This window comes from Cherax quadricarinatus, chromosome 86, assembly GCF_038502225.1.
Source record: "Cherax quadricarinatus isolate ZL_2023a chromosome 86, ASM3850222v1, whole genome shotgun sequence".
NCBI lineage: Eukaryota > Metazoa > Arthropoda > Malacostraca > Decapoda > Parastacidae > Cherax > Cherax quadricarinatus.
The window spans coordinates 8,646,712-8,659,413 of NC_091377.1; positions in this window are offsets into that span (position 1 = coordinate 8,646,712).

Sequence of the window (12,702 nt, forward strand, 5' to 3'; positions counted from 1 at the left end):
TTATGTAGAACAGGACGATAATAAACTGTGCACTATTAGGGTCACAAGTGACATGGTCCTTAGGCAAATAGATAAATTAAAACCTAACAAATCCCCAGGCCCTGATGAACTGTATGCAAGGGTTCTAAAGGAATGTAAAGAGGAGCTTAGCACACCTTTGGCTAATCTTTTCAACATATCACTACAAACTGGCATGGTGCCAGATAAGTGGAAAATGGCAAATGTGATACCTATTTTCAAAACAGGTGACAGGTCCTTAGCTTCGAACTATAGACCAATAAGCCTAACCTCCATAGTGGGAAAATTTATGGAATCAATAATTGCCGAGGCAGTTCGTAGCCACCTTGAAAAGCATAAATTAATCAACGAATCTCAGCATGGTTTTACAAAGGGGCGTTCCTGCCTTACGAATTTATTAACTTTTTTCACTAAGGTATTTGAGGAGGTAGATCATGGTAATGAATATGATATTGTGTATATGGACTTCAGTAAGGCTTTTGACAGGGTCCCACATCAGAGACTATTGAGGAAAATTAAAGCACATGGAATAGGAGGAGAAATTTTTTCCTGGATAGAGGCATGGTTGACAAATAGGCAGCAGAGAGTTTGCATAAATGGGGAGAAATCAGAGTGGGGAAGTGTCACGAGCGGTGTTCCACAGGGGTCAGTGTTGGGCCCCCTGCTGTTCACAATCTACATAAACGACATAATAAAGTTGGTAGAATTACCGACAATATGTAAAGTAAAAGGACACAAGTGCAACTAATGTGACATTTATTGTAGCAACGTTTCGCTCTCCAGGAGCTTTATCAAGCCATTACAAACAATACATGGACACAGAGGGTATATAAAGGCTCAGAGTGAGGTGAATACTAGTGAGGTACCATTTCGATGTTCACTAGTGGTAGTAGTAGTAGTAGTAGTGGTAGTGACAAAAGCAATTAATTCGTACATGAGTAAAAGGATATAAAAGCTATTACTTGGGTAACATAAAAATAGGTTGGACAAATATAAACTGAACATCAAAATGGTATACAATACCGACAGGTTGTTAGGTAAGACACATATGCAACATGACCTCTCAGTTGCCTCTCACTACTACTACTACTACCTTGCACCTCTCCTTCCGACAGTATTTAAGTCTCCGCACTGTCGCTTGATCTTCAGATAGTTCCTGACTATGGAACTGAACTTCTCCAGGCCGAGGGACTGACAACCTCAAATTCTACGACTTTAAGGGTGATGGACTGATTACATCGTCTTCACATCTCTACTGTTCCTGCCTACTTTCTGTATTCGACTGAAGAAGCCTACTGTGTAGGCGAAACGTTTCGGAATAAAGTCGTCTAACTGTTGCATATGTGTCTTACCTAACAACCTGTCGGTATTGTATACCATTTTGATGTTCATCTTGTCAGACACTGCAACACGTGGCATCTTGGTACAGAAAACACCTTGGACAAACTTTTCAAGTGAGAAGGGTTGGATCTGAGAGGGACATGACCTCTCAGTTGCCTCTCACTACTACTACTACTACCTTGCACCTCTCCTTCCGACAGTATTTAAGTCTCCGCACTGTCGCTTGATCTTCAGATAGTTCCTGACTATGGAACTGAACTTCTCCAGGCCGAGGGACTGACAACCTCAAATTCTACGACTTTAAGGGTGATGGACTGATTACATCGTCTTCACATCTCTACTGTTCCTGCCTACTTTCTGTATTCGACTGAAGAAGCCTACTGTGTAGGCGAAACGTTTCGGAATAAAGTTGTCTAACTGTTGCATATGTGTCTTACCTAACACCTGTCGGTATTGTATACCATTTTGATGTTCATCTTGTCAGACACTGCAACACGTGGCATCTTGGTACAGAAAACACCTTGGACAAACTTTTCAAGTGAGAAGGGTTGGATCTGAGAGGGACATGACCTCTCAGTTGCCTCTCACTACTACTACTACTACCTTGCACCTCTCCTTCCGACAGTATTTAAGTCTCCGCACTGTCGCTTGATCTTCAGATAGTTCCTGACTATGGAACTGAACTTCTCCAGGCCGAGGGACTGACAACCTCAAATTCTACGACTTTAAGGGTGATGGACTGATTACATCGTCTTCACATCTCTACTGTTCCTGCCTACTTTCTGTATTCGACTGAAGAAGCCTACTGTGTAGGCGAAACGTTTCGGAATAAAGTTGTCTAACTGTTGCATATGTGTCTTACCTAACAACCTGTCGGTATTGTATACCATTTTGATGTTCATCTTGTCAGACACTGCAACACGTGGCATCTTGGTACAGAAAACACCTTGGACAAACTTTTCAAGTGAGAAGGGTTGGATCTGAGAGGGACATGACCTCTCAGTTGCCTCTCACTACTACTACTACTACCTTGCACCTCTCCTTCCGACAGTATTTAAGTCTCCGCACTGTCGCTTGATCTTCAGATAGTTCCTGACTATGGAACTGAACTTCTCCAGGCCGAGGGACTGACAACCTCAAATTCTACGACTTTAAGGGTGATGGACTGATTACATCGTCTTCACATCTCTACTGTTCCTGCCTACTTTCTGTATTCGACTGAAGAAGCCTACTGTGTAGGCGAAACGTTTCGGAATAAAGTTGTCTAACTGTTGCATATGTGTCTTACCTAACAACCTGTCGGTATTGTATACCATTTTGATGTTCATCTTGTCAGACACTGCAACACGTGGCATCTTGGTACAGAAAACACCTTGGACAAACTTTTCAAGTGAGAAGGGTTGGATCTGAGAGGGACATGACCTCTCAGTTGCCTCTCACTACTACTACTACTACCTTGCACCTCTCCTTCCGACAGTATTTAAGTCTCCGCACTGTCGCTTGATCTTCAGATAGTTCCTGACTATGGAACTGAACTTCTCCAGGCCGAGGGACTGACAACCTCAAATTCTACGACTTTAAGGGTGATGGACTGATTACATCGTCTTCACATCTCTACTGTTCCTGCCTACTTTCTGTATTCGACTGAAGAAGCCTACTGTGTAGGCGAAACGTTTCGGAATAAAGTTGTCTAACTGTTGCATATGTGTCTTACCTAACAAATATAAACTGGAATGAGGCAGGTTGTTTCAGTGTTCACTCTCTGTGCTTTGTGTAGTATAACAGGAGAGACTATGTGATGGCAGGGTTTACTGTTTTCAGGAGGATTCTTGCTAAGACTTCGGAGATGGTGAAGCTGCCGTTGTTTTGTTTAATTGTATTCGAAACAGCGATCAGTGCTGATTCAAGGCACTTGCGTGTGCGGAAATTAGTTTCTTTTATCACTAATTGGGCGTCTCTGAATTTCATAAGATGATTGGTGGAATTTCGGTGTTGTACACAGGCGTTGTTTAAGTTGTCGTTCCTACATGCGTATATGTGTTCATTGAGGCGGGTGTCGAGGTTTCTTGCTGTTTCACCTACGTATATCTTGTCACAGCCTCCACAGGGTATAGTGTAAACTCCTGCATTGACTGGTTCGTGGTGCTTGGGTTTTGTCCTGGTTAGATCCTTTATTGAAGTGGTAGAAGCGATGGCGTTTAGGAGTTATGAGGAGAATGTCATCAACATAACGGAGCCAGGTGACAGACGAAGGAATAATGGTGGAGAAACGTTCGGCTTCTAGATGTTCCATGTATAGGTTCGCCAGGACTGCACTGAGTGGCGAACCCATGGGTAGTCCAAAAGTCTGCTGAAAGAGGTGATTTTCAAAAGAGAAACACGTAAAGCCAACACATAGTTCAACCAGGTCGATGAAATCGCTGGCTGGAATGGGAAGGCGATTTCATCGACCTGGTTGAACTATGTGTTGGCTTTACGTGTTTCTCTTTTGAAAATCACCTCTTTCAGCAGACTTTTGGACTACCCATGGGTTCGCCACTCAGTGCAGTCCTGGCGAACCTATACATGGAACATCTAGAAGCCGAACGTTTCTCCACCATTATTCCTTCGTCTGTCACCTGGCTCCGTTATGTTGATGACATTCTCCTCATAACTCCTAAACGCTTCAACGTTCAAGCTCTCCAAGACAAGCTCAACCAGGTCGAGCCTTCAATCCAGTTCACACTTGAAGAAGAGGTCGACAACACTCTTCCTTTCCTTGATGTTCTACTCTGCAAAGCTGACCACGAACTTCGTTTTAAAGTCTATCGAAAACCCACCAACCAAAACGATCTTCTCCACTTCTACTCTCACCACGACACCAAAACCAAACGTGGTGTAATTATAGGCTTCTTCCTGCGTGCACTCAGAATCTGCAGCAACGAGTTCCTTGAAGAAGAATGCACTATAATTGAACAAGTATTTTCCAAACTCCACTATCCTCGTCACTTCATCAGAGACTGCAGACGGCGAGCACTAAACATCTTCAACACACCCAGAGAAGACACTGCCGAGAAGAGATACATAGTCCTTCCCACCAACTCCATTGCCAAACATGTTTCCAACATCTTTGCCAAAACATCATTCCAAGTATCTACCTCCACAACCACGACCATCAAGGACATCACCAGTAGTAGGCAGGACAAGCCTCCATCCTCTGCAGGGGTATACATAATCCCTTGTAATGACTGCAACAAGTTATACGTGGGCGAAACATCAAGGGACCTCCAAACACGTATTTCAGAACACCAATACGCAAGCAGGTCTGACGACACAAGGAATGCCTGCGTACAACACCGTAATTCACACAACCACTTGATAAACTACAGAAACTCAAGACTTATCGCCACAGAAGACAACACTCAATACCGAAGAATCCTGGAATCATCACTTATTTCTATATCCGACAACTTCAACCAGAATAGTGGCTTCTATAACATAGCTGAACCACTTGCCAAGAAACTCCTTCATCGCTATCCCACATAAGAACACTGTAGAAGGTCTGTTCACAAACTTGTCCAGTCTCCTTTCCAAGCTACCCAAGTTTTTAGACTCTACAACCCAACTCGGTACATCATCAGATGCAGCATTCTTCACCTGTCCTCAGCCGGACTATAAATACTCGCGTTCCTTCCACCCCAGGTAGTTCTGTTTGTGACTTGAAAAAGCCCACTGTGTGGGCGAAACGTAGTCAATAAAGGATCACATTATACTGCATTTGTGTTTATATTGCCAGGTTGTTAGGTAAGACACATATGCAACAGTTAGGTATCTTTATTATGAAACGTTTCGCCTACACAGTAGGCTTCTTCTGTACTTGACTGAAGAAGCCTACTGTGTAGGCGAAACGTTTCATAATAAAGATACCTAACTGTTGCATATGTGTCTTACCTAACAGAATACTTTCTGTATTCTGGATGACAGGCATAAACAAGGGAGATATTAATAAAGTACTGAGGGTGTCGAACCAGGTAAGAACCAGAAATAATGGATATAAGTTGGATAAATTTAGATTTAGAAAGGACATAGAATAATGATAATACAGTAAAAATCCCTGATTTTCGTTCTGCCGATTATAATGGACTTAGGGAACATCTGTCTAATCTTGATTGGGGTTATCTAGCTAATGATTTTATAAACCTTGGTAATAAATACTGACAAGTTGGTTTAGAAAGACACGTAAGCAAACACTATAACATATTTATTAGAAAACGTTTCGGTCCTGGGACCTTGATCACTTCTAACATACAGAGGTAGAAAGACATTATATATATAGGCGGAGAGTGAGATGTGACGCACGTGACCTGAGGAATGTCATAAGAACATAAGAATGGAGGAACACTGTAGAAGGCCTACTGGCCCATGCGAGGCAGGTCCTTATCAAAATAACCTCTGCCTATGATGAGGACGGGTAGACGATGAAATCATGTGACTCCTGTGTTGTTGGGTTGGTGCTGCTTAAGTATCATGTATGCCAATGTTTTTGAAATTTTTGGCATACATGATACTTAAGCAGCACCAACCCAACAACACAGGAGTCACATGATTTCATCGTCTACCCGTCCTCATCATAGGCAGAGGTTGTTTTGTTAGGTAAGACACATATGCAACAGTTAGACAACTTTATTCCGAAACGTTTCGCCTACACAGTAGGCTTCTTCAGTCGAATACAGAAAATAGGCAGGAACAGTAGAGATGTGAAGACGATGTAATCAGTCCATCACCCTTGTAGTCGTAGAATTTGAGGTTGTCAGTCCCTCGGCCTGGAGAAGTTCAGTTCCATAGTCAGGAACTATCTGAAGATCAAGCGACAGTGCGGAGACTTAAATACTGTCGGAAGGAGAGGTGCAGAATAGTAGTAGTAGTGGTTACATTCTCACTACTACTACTACAGTTGCTCTACACCGCAAGAAGCCTCTCTTCGACCCTGTCGGGGTGTAGAATTTATATTCTACAAACGTGATATCCTTTTCACAATGCTGTCGAATCGTGTGAAAATCAAGCCTGTGAATGGTGCAATAAATGACTCCTCGAAGTTAGCTTTAGCTACCGTCGTTAGGACCTGCCTGCAGGTCAAATTTACGGCAATCCACTCTCTGAAAGACTCCTTCATTGTCGTCTGCACAGACGACACGGAAGTACTAAAACTAATGGACGACTCTTCAATCAGGACCCTACAAACACAACAATTCACTCTATCCCCGTCTCCATTCTTGAAGTCGAAACGTTCGGTCTTTGTGAAAAGACTTGACAATATCGTCACCTCTCTCTCTACTGAAGCACTGAAGACATCTATTGAGGAACAAAACACGTGGGCCTCGGTAGACAGCATCTCAAAGATCCCCAACGCCACATCAATGCTAAAGATTACATTCTCAGACATCTCCATGGCTGCCCAAGCTCTCTCTGACGGTCTGGCCATCTCATATTACCACATTCACCCAAGTCATATAGAACAAGAACGTTTCACATACATCTCCCACTGCTGGACCTGCTACTCCTATAATCACACCACCAAGGACTGCCCCATCAAGAATAAGAAGTTTTGTTCAAAATGTGGGAATGATGGACACGATTTCAGATCCTGCACCATTACTACAACACCAACATGTCTTAACTGCAAGGGTAATCATCATACCCTTGCAGCTAAGTGCCCACTCAGGAAAGAAATCATATTGAAGAAAACTAAAGTTCTGAAGAAAACCTCCAATTCACCGACATATGCTGAAATAACCAAACCACAAACCGACGCCATCAAGACTCTACACGCTAATCTACAGGCACCATCGCCCAGCAACTCCCTCTCTCCACTCCCCGACGGTGCTCCTTCCAAGGTGCTGTACTGCATGGTGTATGCACACCTTGCAAACGCAGCAAGCCCCGGCACTTTCAACACCACTATTAACGAACTATTCCGTCTGAACAACATGCCTGCCTTCAATTTTCCGGAATCCACACCTTCAGAAGACATCCTCAAGATCCTTCCCAACGTCCTGAACTTTACTGCACCTACAGACCTGTCTCCTGCCCAAGCAACTGCTCCTGTAACTTCTATAACCACTTCCACCGCTGACAACGTTGATCAAGTTGCCTCAACCACCGCCTCCCACCTCTCCCAGCCTGCTGTTACACAACCATTACACCTCACAGCTGCTCCTGTCGAACCTCAGTCACCTGCTACCACCATTGTAGATTCTCCCAGTGAATCCACTCCAGAAGAGGAAGATAACGACGACTCCAGTAAACCCTCATGGGAAAACCTTACCTTTTACACTTCTCCTTCAAATACTGACACCATGACCTGTACTGAACTCTACAAAAGCCTCGCTGCTGGAACAGTCAAGTATGCATGTGAATCACCGTTTCACTTCACACTCACCCAAGTTCTTGAGTTCATCAAGCCTCTACGTTTCACCTTCAGCAACAAGGCTAAATTATACCACCTATCTAGAAGCAGCTTCAAAAAGTTTGAAAATGGCTCCATTGCTAACCTGCCTCCTCAGTTACTCCTATAACTCCCATATGTGTTCTACCCTCTGATGTGACCTAGCCTGCTGCCAGCTACTCAAGATTCAAGACTTAACTACAACAAGTTCAATGCAACAGTCCCTGCTATTCCTGTTCTCAAGTCTGCCCCACGATCGCCTTAGCTGCTGGGTTAAGCCCTGGCTCTATTTCTCTTACTAAGAACACTCCTCTCCAGAGCTATTCTTCATCTGTCCCGTCTTCCCCGCTCATCCCATTGGGATCTTACCTAAACTTGTTTGCTTTGCTTTGCTTACCTCTGTATGTTAGAAGTGATCAAGGTCCCAGGACCGAAACGTTTTCTAATAAATATGTTATAGTGTTTGCTTACGTGTCTTTCTAAACCAACTTGTCGGTATTTATTACCAAGGTTTATAAAATCATTAGCTAGATAACCCCAATCAAGATTAGACAGATGTTCCCTAAGTCCATTATAATCGGCAGAACGAAAATCAGGGATTTTTACTGTATTATCATTATTCTATGTCCTTTCTAAATCTAAATTTATCCAACTTATATCCATTATTTCTGGTTCTTACCTGGTTCGACACCCTCAGTACTTTATTAATATCTCCCTTGTTTATGCCTGTCATCCACTTATACACTTCAATGATATCTCCTCTCATTCTACGCCTCTCCAGAGAGTGGAGATTTAAGGCTTTAAGTCTATCTTCATACGGGAGGTTCCTTACACAGTAAATCATTTTAGTCACTCTTCTCTGTATGCTCTCTAATGAGTCTATATCCATCCTGTAGTAAGGAGACCAAAACTGAGCAGCATAATCTAAATGAGGCCTCACTAGTGATGTATAGAGCTGTAAAATAACTTTTGGACTTCTGTTACTTATACTTCTTGAGATAAATCCTAGTAATCTGTTGGCCTTGTTGCGCACACTAAGGCACTGCTGTCTTGGCTTTAGATTTCTGCTTACCATGACTCCCAAGTCTTTTTCACATTCTGTATGATCAAGCTCTACTTCACCTAGATTATAGCTTCGAGGGTTATTTTCATTACCAAGGGCAAGTACCTTACACTTATCCACATTGAACTTCATCTGCCATTTTCAGACCAAGACATTAATTTGTCCAAATCGTCCTGGAGTTCATTGATATCCTCAGAGTGAATTATACGGCCTATCTTTGTATCATCAGCAAATTTACTCATGTCACTCGTAATCCCTTCATCAAGGTCATTAATGTAAATTATGAACAAGAGAGGGCCTAAAACTGATCCTTGTGGAACGCCACTAGTGACTAATCCCCATTCAGATTTCACTCCATTAATGGTAACTCTCTGCTTTCTATTGGTTAGCCATGCCTCAATCCATGCTAGAACTTTACCTCCTATACCATGAGCTGACACTTTTCTTAAGAGTCTCTTGTGAGGTACTCTATCGAAAGCTTTACTAAAATCCAAATAAACAATATCATATTCCTTATCATTGTCAACTGCCTCAAATGTTCTATTGAAGAACGTCAGTAAGTTTGTCAGGCAGGAACGACCTCTCGTGAATCCATGCTGAGATTCATTTATCAAGTTATGTTCTTCAAGGTGACTTCTGATAATGTCAGCTATAATTGATTCTAATAACTTGCCCACTATAGATGTCAGGCTTATTGGACGGTAATTTGAAGGAGTGGACTTATCCCCTGATTTGAATATAGGAACCACATTAGCCATCTTCCACAACTCTGGCACAACACTGGTAAGGATGGATGCATTGGATACACTCGTTAATGGCTGACTAAGCTCCATCTTGCATTCCTGTGCAAGAATGGTATATAACACCGACAAGATGAAATTAAGACACATGTGCAACATCTGGGTATCTTTATTGTAGACGTTTCGCCATCCAGTGGCTTTATCAATACAAATTCTAAGACATAACTTGAAGACAGTAGGACTATATACAGAAGATGAGGTAATCAGTCCCTCAACCTAGGAGTAGGTGCGAAGAGCACCGTAGTCTTGGAGATTCTGAAGCAGAAGAAAGGAGCCTGGCGCTTATATAGTAACGTCAGGTGTAGCAGACGAGGGCATAGTCACTGGTAGGCGGGATTCCCCAGTGGAAGTAGGTCCTTCCCAAAGAGATGGGTTAGTTGTAGTAGTAGTTGTTGTAGCCGTGAAGGTTATGTACATGTCCTTAGAATCAAGATTCCATGATGTTGCAGTGTCTGACAAGTTGTGCAAGATTTTTTATTATTATTATTATCACACTGGCCGATTCCCACCAAGGCAGGGTGGCCCGAAAAAGAAAAACTTTCACCATCATTCACTCCATCACTGTCTTGCCAGAAGGGTGCTTTACACTACAGTTTTTAAACTGCAACATTAACACCCCTCCTTCAGAGTGCAGGCACTGTACTTCCCATCTCCAGGACTCAAGTCCGGCCTGCCGGTTCCCCTGAATCCCTTCATAAATGTTACTTTGCTAACACTCCAACAGCACGTCAAGTATTAAAAACCATTTGTCTCCATTCACTCCTATCAAACACGCTCACGCATGCCTGCTGGAAGTCCAAGCCCCTCGCACACAAAACCTCCTTTACCCCCTCCCTCCAACCTTTCCTAGGCCGACCCCTACCCCGCCTTCCTTCCACTACAGACTGATACACTCTTGAAGTCATTCTGTTTCGCTCCATTCTCTCTACATGTCCGAACCACCTCAACAACCCTTCCTCAGCTCTCTGGACAACAGTTTTGGTAATCCCGCACCTCCTCCTAACTTCCAAACTACGAATTCTCTGCATTATATTCACACCACACATTGCCCTCAGACATGACATCTCCACTGCCTCCAGCCTTCTCCTCGCTGCAACATTCATCACCCACGCTTCACACCCATATAAGAGCGTTGGTAAAACTATACTCTCATACATTCCCCTCTTTGCCTCCAAGGACAAAGTTCTTTGTCTCCACAGACACCTAAGTGCACCACTCACTCTTTTTCCCTCATCAATTCTATGATTCACCTCATCTTTCATAGACCCATCCGCTGACACGTCCACTCCCAAATATCTGAATATGTTCACCTCCTCCATACTCTCTCCCTCCAATCTGATATCCAATCTTTCATCACCTAATCTTTTTGTTATTCTCATAACCTTACTCTTTCCTGTATTCACCTTTAATTTTCTTCTTTTGCACACCCTACCAAATTCATCCACCAATCTCTGCAACTTCTCTTCAGAATCTCCCAAGAGCACAGTGTCATCAGCAAAGAGCAGCTGTGACAACTCCCACTTTGTGTGTGATTCTTTATCTTTTAACTCCACGCCTCTTGCCAAGACCCTCGCATTTACTTCTCTTACAACCCCATCTATAAATATATTAAACAACCACGGTGACATCACACATCCTTGTCTAAGGCCTACTTTTACTGGGAAAAAATTTCCCTCTTTCCTACATACTCTAACTTGAGCCTCACTATCCTCGTAAAAACTCTTCACTGCTTTCAGTAACCTACCTCCTACACCATACACTTGCAACATCTGCCACATTGCCCCCCTATCCACCCTGTCATACGCCTTTTCCAAATCCATAAATGCCACAAAGACCTCTTTAGCCTTATCTAAATACTGTTCACTTATATGTTTCACTGGAAACACCTGGTCCACACACCCCCTACCTTTCCTAAAGCCTCCTTGTTCATCTGCTATCCTATTCTCCGTCTTACTCTTAATTCTTTCAATTATAACTCTACCATACACTTTACCAGGTATACTCAACAGACTTATCCCCCTATAATTTTTGCACTCTCTTTTATCCCCTTTGCCTTTATACAAAGGAACTATGCATGCTCTCTGCCAATCCCTAGGTACCTTACCCTCTTCCATACATTTATTAAATAATTGCACCAACCACTCCAAAACTATATCCCCACCTGCTTTTAACATTTCTATCTTTATCCCATCAATCCCGGCTGCCTTACCCCCTTTCATTTTACCTACTGCCTCACGAACTTCCCCCACACTCACAACTGGCTCTTCCTCACTCCTACAAGATGTTATTCCTCCTTGCCCTATACACGAAATCACAGCTTCCCTATCTTCATCAACATTTAACAATTCCTCAAAATATTCCCTCAATCTTCCCAATACCTCTAACTCTCCATTTAATAACTCTCCTCTCCTATTTTTAACTGACAAATCCATCTGTTCTCTAGGCTTTCTTAACTTGTTAATCTCACTCCAAAACTTTTTCTTATTTTCAACAAAATTTGTTGATAACATCTCACCCACTCTCTCATTTGCTCTCTTTTTACATTGCTTCACCACTCTCTTAACCTCTCTCTTTTTCTCCATATACTCTTCCCTCCTTGCATCACTTCTACTTTGTAAAAACTTCTCATATGCTAAGTTTTTCTCCCTTACTACTCTCTTTACATCATCATTCCACCAATCGCTCCTCTTCCCTCCTGCACCCACTTTCCTGTAACCACAAACTTCTGCTGAACACTCTAACACTACATTTTTAAACCTACCCCATACCTCTTCGACCCCATTGCCTATGCTCTCATTAGCCCATCTATCCTCCAATAGCTGTTTATATCTTACCCTAACTGCCTCCTCTTTTAGTTCATAAACCTTCACCTCTCTCTTCCCTGATGCTTCTATTCTCCTTGTATCCCATCTACCTTTTACTCTCAGTGTAGCTGCAACTAGAAAGTGATCTGACATATCTGTGGCCCCTCTATAAACATGTACATCCTGAAGTCTACTCAACAGTCCTTTATCTACCAATACATAATCCAACAAACTACTGTCATTTCGCCCTAC